This window comes from Mobula hypostoma, chromosome 7 (assembly GCF_963921235.1).
Source record: "Mobula hypostoma chromosome 7, sMobHyp1.1, whole genome shotgun sequence".
NCBI lineage: Eukaryota > Metazoa > Chordata > Chondrichthyes > Myliobatiformes > Myliobatidae > Mobula > Mobula hypostoma.
Window position 1 is genome coordinate 78,267,903 of NC_086103.1, and position 9,835 is coordinate 78,277,737.

The following is a 9,835-nucleotide window of genomic DNA, read 5'->3' on the forward strand; positions in this document are numbered from 1 at the left end:
ATAGGCTGATACAGTTTAAAGTAGTGTACAGGGCTCATATGTCCAAAGATAAACTATCTCTTATATTAATCCAATATGTGACAGATGTCATTCCGAGATAGCTTCTTTAACCCACATGTTTTGGTCACGTCCCTTGTTGGAGAAATATTGGAAAGATATTTTTGATATTATTTCAACAGTTTTAAATATAGACTTACAACCGCATCCAATTACTGCTATTTTTGGACTACCAATGATAGATTTAAATAATTTAACCTCTTTATCACGAAGAATGATTGCATTTCTTACTTTAATGGCCAGAAGGTCTATTTTATTGAATTGGAAAGAGATTAACCCTCCTAAGGTATTTCATTGGTTTTCACAAACTATGCTGTGTTTGAATTTGGAGAAAATTAGAAGTGCAGTTTATGACCCATCAAGTTTGAAAATACTTGGAGGCCATTCATTCAGCATTTTCACTTAATGTAATATCTTTATTTCCAAACCTATTCTATTTCTCTGTATTGTTGTTGGAGGGGAGTGGAGTCGTCGGCACTAAGGTTTTCTTCTTTTTCATTTTTAAGTTTTTAGATTTGCCCAAGTTTTTAGTTTAATTGATTAATTTTGTCTTTCTTTTGGGTTGGGTTTTTTTTTTGGTTTTGTTTTTTTTTTCTTTTTCATGTTTTTTTTGTTCTGTATTATGTTGTTAGTTTTATATGATTGGGAGTTTTGTCAAATTTCAATATTGGACTTTACGATTACTGTTTGTAAGTGTAAATTTATCTCCTATTATTTGTATCATTGCTGTTTTGTTTATATATTCTAAAATTAATAAAGAGATTGAAAAAGAAACGGATGAGAGGTCTTGGCCAGAACCACCCACTGTACTCTTTACCTGGTCTGCTGAGTTCCTTCAGCATTTTGAGTGTTGTTCAGATTCCAGCATCTGCAGATTTTCTCGTTCGTGTGAAAGCATGATATATGGTTTGGGCAGACAATCTTTAGGAGTAACTAAGTTATCGATTTCACAGATTCCAAAAACTCAAATTATAGTGGCTATCAGTAACATTTTTCAATTTATTAAGTAAATAGCCGAACTAACCGAAATTTGTCAGCAAATAGTACAAGATAAAACTGTTCCTCTAAAATGAGACCAACAGGGATTCAAATAGATTGAAAAGGCAAAATCCAAGGGGACAGTACTGCTTATGAATGTGAGCTTTCCTCTATTCAGGGCATTGACAGCAGCAGGTACATAAAAAGGATCATCGGGGACTCAAACCACAAACTGTTTCAACTACTTCCATCGGCCAGGATCAACAGGCTCTGGAACAGCTTCTTTCACCAAACCAACAGATTTATCAATACACATTGATCTGATTGCACATACACGTATTTAGAACACTCACATACACAAACTTAAACTGTTTGGGTAATATCCTCCCACATTTCCCTTCCTTGATGATTGCACATAGCAAGATGCAACATGAAGATTTTCACTCCCAGATGTTGAAATGGATGTAAGAGATAAAAATTGTAATTCTATTCCCTTGCAGAACAGACAATAAGCTCAAGAACACTACTCTAACATCCTCCACTAACCCTCCAATGTCTAAAGGACCTTTCTTGCCCTGTTTATTGGCAATGTAATATGCAGTGTCTCAGGCCACCCTCTCCAATCTAATCTTGTACATTCCTTTCATTTACTTTCTTTACCCAGACAATAAGCTCTTCACCCACTCTCCATCACAACTCCACTTGATTCTTTGCACTCATGAAGCTGTATTCCATTTAAGTTGCACTCTGCATTCCACTTGTAAGTTATAGTTTGATTAGATTTGCTTGTTCCCAACAAGTTCAATTAGAATTCAAGCCAGGAGACTTAGCTTGAAGGAAGTTATTTTGTACTAAGTATACATCCAGATATACGAGAAATGACTTTAAACTTTATTTCCTGAACATGAGTTCCATTTTTTCCCCCAAATCCTGAGTTGGCCAGGGTCCCCATCATGGCCACAGGGCTGAAGTATTTGACCCCTCTGCTGAGCTTAGCTTGGACCAAGAACCCCACTCAAGGCTTTATGACTCAGCACATTATTTCAACTAATTTTATTTAACAATGATCACAGTGACACTGGTTATTGAAAACATTCTTCGTCTGCGAGCAAATTTTAATCATTTGTTGATCAAGCAGTCCTGCTGATTGAAAGGAACCGAGCTTTCCCTTTTCATAAATCCTCTTGGGATTTCCTTCAACCTTACCTGCTAATTACATCTCATACTCTCAAGCCTATTTTTAAATTAGTTGTCCTTGACAACCAACACATGCTTCCTTTTTCTTGGCCAGAGCCTCAAAATATTCCCATCAGCTAAGGTTCCATGTTTACCCTTCACATACATCACCCAGTTGGCCTCTGTTAATTTAATTTAGTGCAATTACAAGGTGAGGTGGTGTACACCAGTTGATTCAAAAGTGAGATGGCAGCGAGGAAGTTATTATGAGTGTGTCTTTAGGGTACTGTACCTCCTCCTTGATGGCAACAAACAAGCATGTGATGGGGAGGTCCTGTTGCAGCCAACTCTCCAGGATTTTAACTCATATTTGTAATGTGTAAATACTCAACTGTTCTGCATTTCTAGAGCCATACATTATAAAATAAAAATAAAGGCATATGGCACGTCATCCATTGTTTATTTGTACAACAGGCCACAAATCAGATGTTGCTGGAACTGCAGATCTTTATTCAGGGATACTCTTAGAAAGCTTCACACCAGTTGAATTTCAAGTACACAACTTCTTCCAACACCTATGGCAAAAAAAAATACACGTTAGAATTAATGGTGGTTCAAATGGGTAGAATTTCAAAATGACTGGTGATCTGCCACGACCAAACACAAGGCAGTTTCAGCTTTTAGCAAAAACTCACCTGTACCAAAAGCAAGTTGATGCATTTCAACTTAAATGGCAACAGCTGGATCACAACATCCAGATTGCATCAGTAATTCTGATCATGATTGTCACCCTGTGATGTTGCCAGTGATATTCCCTAGAAAAACAAAATGTCACCATTGTATGTTTGCAGTTTCAAAGCAGCTACAAATGACATTAGGCAACACGGGACAATATTAAAACCATTGATCAATTCTGACAGCCACAGAATTCAGACTGCTCATTCACTCAATTAGTGCAGTTTTCTGAATAGCCCTTTGTACACACTGGCAAGCATACAGCTATCTCAGTCAGCACAATTGAGAACTAACATTTTAGAGTTTAGGTTGCACTAATGACAGGGAACTGGAGAAGCAAACACTTATTCCAATGATTTTGCATCAGAACATTTTTATTTACATGCTTTCAGTTCAGTGCACCCAAATTTAATCTAGATATTTAATACTTCAAACAAAGCATATATAACAAGGAAAAAGCCGACAGAAAGATCCATACAGGCACTTGACAATCAATACTATAAATGCATTTGTAGCCTACTACAGCTCCTGGTCTTCAACATTAAACAAAGTGACCAACAAGGAGTGCCAAACAAAGGCACTGTTACCTGGATGCAAGTAAATACAGTGGATTCCAGTTAATGGGGACACATTGGGACCAGTACATTTTGGCCCAATTAAGTAGCTGCCCCAATTAGCAAAGTTTCATGGAGATGATTAAGGTATAAAATGACAAGTGACAATGATTTAACTGTGTAACAATTGATGTATTTTTTGTAGTACAGAAATTAGAACACTACGTCTATTGTACTAGTTCTTAAAAGTTGTTTGGAAGAATTCATCTGCCATGCTTTAGATGTTTAACTAAATGATCAGCAGACATCTAGTGCCTTCATACAAAGCTTTCACAAAATCACACCCTTATTTAACATTGAAAATGATTGTTGACATCTTCAGACTAACTTGCAAGTAATGAAATCATTTTATTTTCACTCCTGAATGCTTAAAATCACGTTGAGCAAAACTATTCAGAATTGTTATTTCTAACTCATTGACAAAAAACAAACACGCAACTGACACTAGCTAGAAACTATTCGGAATCAGGTTTAATATCACTGGTATGTTGTGGAATTTGTTAATTAAGCAGTTTAGTGTTCCAAATAAACAAAGGGAATCAGAATTATTTTCACAATTTAGTTTTTATATTCTTTAAGAGATGTCCCAATAGCCCAATAACTGGAATCCATGGTGGTATTGACCCAACTCTAGTCCAAGACAAAGCTAAAACATCTAATATAGGCTGCATTGATTTCATCAGCCAGAAAGCAAAGATACACGTGTTACAGGTCTTTAAGTCGGGCCACTGGAGGATTGAAGCCACTTTAGCCCGTGCCAAGTCCTGTTGATGATCTCCCAAGAATGATTATCATAGCCAGGGCAAGCCTATGCCACGATTGTACTTACTTGGTAATGCGACCTAACAAACAATCTCACACAACAAGCTACTGGCAGTTAATAACAAGCATCCTGTTGGCTGCAAAAGATCAGCTGTTGAACCAGTTTTTGTTCACTTGAAGCTGTACATATTTAAGACTGTATAGGATACTAGCAAAACCACATCTGGAAAACTGGATTCAGTATTGCTCATAAGGAATCTATACATTGGAAGCAGTTCAGTGAATGTTACCTTTGCTTGCACCTTGAGCTGAAAGCACCAATCTTTTCAATAGGTTGCTATATCCTAAAGATCAGAAAAATCAAATTAAGGTCAAATTAATAATCCACAGAACACACCACTAAAAAAAAAGTATAGGGCAATAAATTAAATATCTGCACTGACACACACTGTCCAAATTACAATAATGACAATAACTCAGTATGACAAAATCCAGTGATTGATTTATAGCATGTGTGAAAATCTTAGGCACCCTAGAATATAAATGTGCCTAGGACTTTTGCACAGCACTGTCGATAGAACAGTCAAAACATGTACAAACCAGACACCCCAAGTACTTTGCCCACCTTCTGTAGAATCTGGTTTACCCTTTTAAACACAACATTGTGCAAAAGCTTTTAAAATAGTATCAGTTGAGTCTGTTCAAAAAGCAGTAATTTTTAATCACTGATGACGAGAAATAAGCAATAACTGTTTTGCTCACTGCTGTTTCAAGCATTTGGGCTTGGAGATATGGTTCTGATGTGTCCCATTAACCAGAATTCACTGTACTTGCTATAAAGGTAGCAGACAAAGCTGATCTTTTGACTTGCATAACAATTGGCCACAGAAACAGATCAAGTCATGGAGGCAGGAGATGAAATAGAGCTTACCCAAGCTTAAAAGAAGAACTTCATGTAAGTTGCATTTCATCTAAACAGAAGCCCACCTGAAAACAAAAGAGCAATAATGTAAATATCTGCTGCCATAGCCTGGACTATTGTTACTCAGTCACCACCCACTGTTTTATGCTGGTAACACAAACCGCAAAAGCCAGTATCATCTGGGGCCTTACAGGTGTGAGGATCAACAACACTGGCGTTCGTGCAAAGAAGCCACAGGCAATGAGAACAGATTTGTACATTTCAAAATTTTCCTCAAGTAAAAGCATAACAAGTTTCCAGGGCAAAAATATTTCAAAGCATTATTATTCAGTTTGTCATGTTTTCTAGTGCAACAGGACTCCTACAACACACACTATCCCACATTGTGATGGAACAGTATCAGGTAATTAAAGATCTAGTTGTGCTCAAAGGCACAGATCTCTGATAACAATCCATGACCAAAGGAAGCCAAGCTTTGGACAGTGAAATGAAGCTGACAGAAGCAGCACACCAACTTCAATGATCCAGCCAGCACTCATACCCTGCTCTGAATCTCTGTAGTTCTTGCAATGGCCTCTCAGAACTGGAGAGGAACTCAAGATCAGGAAATCAGTGGTGCATAACACCTGGCCCATTGGTGTTGCCAGATAGCAAGACCCTATGCAGAACTTCTTGAAGACAGGCTAAAACAAATCACGAGGAAATCTACAGATGTTGTAAATTCAAGCAACAGCCATAAAAAATGCTGGTGAATACAGCAGGCCAGGCAGCATCTATAGGAAGAGCCAGTCGATGTTTCGGGCCCAGACCCTTCGTCAGTGATCCCTGTGGAAAGCGGGGGGAGAGAAGAGGAGGGAAAGATGTGCTTAGTGGTGGGATCCCATTGGAGGTGGCGGAAGTTAGGAAGAATTATATGTTGGACCCAGAGGCTGGTGGGGTGGTAGGTGGTAGGATCGCTCCCTACATGACTCCCTTGTCCATTTGTACCCCCCATCCCTTCCCACCAATCTCCCTCCTGGCACTTATCCTTGTAGGTGGAACAAGTGTTACACATGCCCTTACACTTCCGCCCTCACCACCATTCAGGGCCCCAGACAGTGTTTCCAAGTGAGGCAACACTTCACCTGTGAGTCGGCTGGGGTGATATACTGTGTCCAGTGCTCCCGATGTGGCCTTCTATATATTGGCGAGGCCCGACGCAGGCTGGGAGACCGTTTCACTGAACACCTACGCTGTCTGCCAGAGAAAGCAGGATCTCCCAGTGGCCACACATTTTAATTCCACATCCCATTCTGACATGTCTATCCACGGCCTCCTCTACTGTAAAGATGAAGCCACTCAGGTTGGAGGAACAACACTTTATATTCCATCTGGGTAGCCTCCAACCTGATGGCATGAACATTTTGACTTCTCCAACTTCTGTTAATACCCCACCCTTTATTTATTATTTTCTCTCCTTTTTCTCCCTCTGTCCCTCTCACTATACCCCTTGCCCATCCTCTGGGTTTCTTTCTCCCTAGGCCTCCTGTCCCATGATCCTCTCATATTCCTTTTGCCTATCAACTTTCCAGCTCTTACCTTTATCCCTCTCCCTCCTGTCTTTTCCTATCATTTTGGATCTCCCCCTTTCAAATCTCTTCTTTCAGTTAGTCCTGACGAAGGGTCTCAGCCCGAAACATCGATTGTACCTTTTCCTATAGATGCTGTCTAGCCTGCTGCGTTCACCAGCAACTTTTATGGGTGTTGCGTGTTATCAAAGGTACTGGTAAACCAATGGACAGCCAACTATTGACAAACACCGATTGGATATACCCCTGCTTTACTGAGGTGAACTTTCCCAGTTCCCTTTCGAGTAGATCATGCTTACAGCATCCACAGAAATACTAGAGCAGTGGGCAAAAACAAGCCCTGAAGTTTACAAGATCAGGTCAAAAGTGTGGAACTTTACTGTAAGAAACAATGCACATGTAACTCACCTCACTCCACTCCAATGACCCCTGATCGATGACTGGGTTAACATGGTGCAGATGAATTTCACCATACATCTGAAGCTGCTTCTTCAGTGCAAGCATCATCTCGGACTATCCAGGGTCTCAACGTAGCCACTCTACACATCAGAATGACAGAAAGGATCACTTCATAATATTCAAGACAAAAACTGAATAATGAAAATTAACTGCAGCAAATGAAGCCTCAAGATTCACTGACTGGCAGCTAGACAGTGCATTTATAGTTGATTGTGTTCACCTGGGCCACCTAAAAACCAGACACTTGCAACAAAAATACATGCATCACAAAATGTAGCCATAGTAAAAGTACGGCTGATCATGTATGCAACCTGACTAGGACCACTCATATGGACAAATACAGTGGCCCACTCAAAGGATGCACAGTGCTGCTCAGGCCTATCATTAACCATCACCAGAACAGCAACAGTTAAGTGCCAGGGTAAGAGAACAGCACTATTCATTTGCCAGTGAAGTAACGCCAGCACAGGCACAACATGGCACTGGGCAGCTGACTTATCACTGGGGAGATTAGAAGCACCATCCCTCCCCGAGGGGAGTGGAGCAAACAGTCCACAAGCAGGGTGCGTGGGATCCTTCAAGTTACCGGCCCTTTTCTTTATATGCCGTTGATGGTGGGTAGGCTGATGCCAGTGATGCGCTGGACGGTTTTAACAACCCATTTAAAAGCTCTCCTGTCTGCTGCATGCAGTTTCTGGGCCATGAGGTAGAAGGACCCAAGCATAGATGTGCTTAGTCCAGCTTTCTTCAGCCTCCTCAAAGCAGGGGTGCTGGTGAGCTTTCCCATAGACTGTTCTGGGACAATGAGGCCGTTCGACATGCGCACTCCTAGGAACTTGCAAATGCCATTGCTGTGCATTTTGTGAAATGCATTTTTCAAACATCAACAAAAGAACATTTAACCATATCCAGCCTACACCACAATTCTGTCTCACCATTCATTGATCCCTCATTAATCCACATCAATATTTGCACCCAAGTTTTGTTCAACTCTATTGTTACCTGGGCATTCAGCGGTTCCAAGACACAAATTTCACTTCTAAAACTCCAGAAAGGGGCTCCCAACATTTAATACGCCATTAAGCAAGGGGTCTGCTGGGAACCCCTGCCCTAAACTGTCATTCTTTAACCCCATACTAAAAATCCACAGTACTGTTTCAAGGAAAATGTAACAGTTATATTGATAGCTCACAGCTCTTAACATATACAACCAGACTACAACCCCCTTAATTTAACTGCACAATTTAAATTCAGAAGTTCAGTCAAAGAGCTGGATTCATGTTTCAACATTGTCCTGACACGACAATCAATAGCCCAATATGCATAACTAAACAACCTTTCAAGCACTCAGAGGTAAGATACAAACTAGATCACGCTTCTCAATCTAAGTAGCCCAAATCTGATTTAAAAATCCTGCCAACCCCGAGAAAGGGACAGCATTAAACTGGAGCAGTTCACGCCCCATCTTGGCCGGTGCCAGGCTGACTAGGGGCAACATGCACATCAGGCTGCTCCAGGTGCGGAGGCGAAAGCCACGTCTTGGCCCCATCGACAGGCCCGACGCCCTTCGCCATCACATCTAACAGAAAATAAGGTTACATCCCCTTCCATAGTGGGACACAAGGGCTCCTCGTCACCTACTCCGCCGCCCTGCTGGGGCTGTGCAGCCCGGCAGACCCCCGGCTGCCAGGATGATCCCAGATTAACACTCACCCGCACATTCGACTGGAGAAAGAGAAATGGGCGCCCTCCTGCGACTCACTATATAACCCGGTCCGACATCGCGAGATTTCCCACCGCACGTCACCACAACACGCATGCGTGCTCTGTTTGTGCTTTGCCATCTTTAGTCAAGGCAAGAGGTAAGTGCCAGTGTGAACTCTGAATTCAATGTGGATAAAGCCGGAAGTCACGTAAACTAAGCGGCACTTTAGTCTCTGATCTTCCAGACAGGGGTTCATCTAACATGTGATAAAGTTACATCCCCTCAATTGTGATTACTTCTATTTTTCATTGACTGATTGTTAGACAAGCTTCAAATGCTAACATGACTCCATTTCCATTTTGTGTAAAGCGTCATTGGTGTCCCAAGATGTTGGTCAGGAAAGTAGAAAAACAAAGAAAATACGGTAGATGAGGCGGAGACTCATTTCAAGGTGCTTATTCTGGTTTCTTCTGCTTCCTTTCCAATCCTGGCGAAACATTTAGACCTGAAACAATGACTGTTTATTCCTCTCCTTAGATGCTGCCCGACTAGCTGAATTCCTTCAGTTAAATGTCACTTCTAGAACACAATTTTTGCTCCCAATCCGAGGCAGCACACAAATATTAGAGAACACAACAATAAATAAGCACAAAAAATATAACTACATAAGATAGTTTATATGCTACACCTGCCCATTCATCTCCTCCCTTACCACCATTCAGGGCCCCAAACAGTCCTTCCATGTGAAGCAACACTTCATCTGCGAATCTGTTAGGGTCGTACATTGTATCCGGTGCTCCCAATGCGGCTTCCTCTGCATTGGTGAGGCCCGACGTAAATTGGAGGGCCGCTTTGCCTC

General features: G+C 41.1%; 1 long non-coding RNA gene and 1 other non-coding gene across 2 annotated transcripts; both read right to left on the bottom strand.

Moving 5' to 3' along the window:
- Positions 1-1,084: 1,084 nt before the first annotated feature.
- LOC134349405 (uncharacterized) lies at positions 1,085-9,065 on the bottom strand. Its single transcript, XR_010018663.1, has 6 exons — positions 8,985-9,065; positions 7,221-7,351; positions 5,254-5,309; positions 4,613-4,666; positions 2,907-3,026; positions 1,085-2,786 (listed from the first exon to the last, which is right to left on the bottom strand). It is a non-coding gene; the product is annotated as an uncharacterized LOC134349405 (long non-coding RNA).
- Positions 7,571-7,777, bottom strand: LOC134349980 (small nucleolar RNA SNORA74). The gene has a single exon (XR_010018794.1). It is a non-coding gene; the product is annotated as a small nucleolar RNA SNORA74 (small nucleolar RNA).
- Positions 9,066-9,835: the final 770 nt, after the last annotated feature.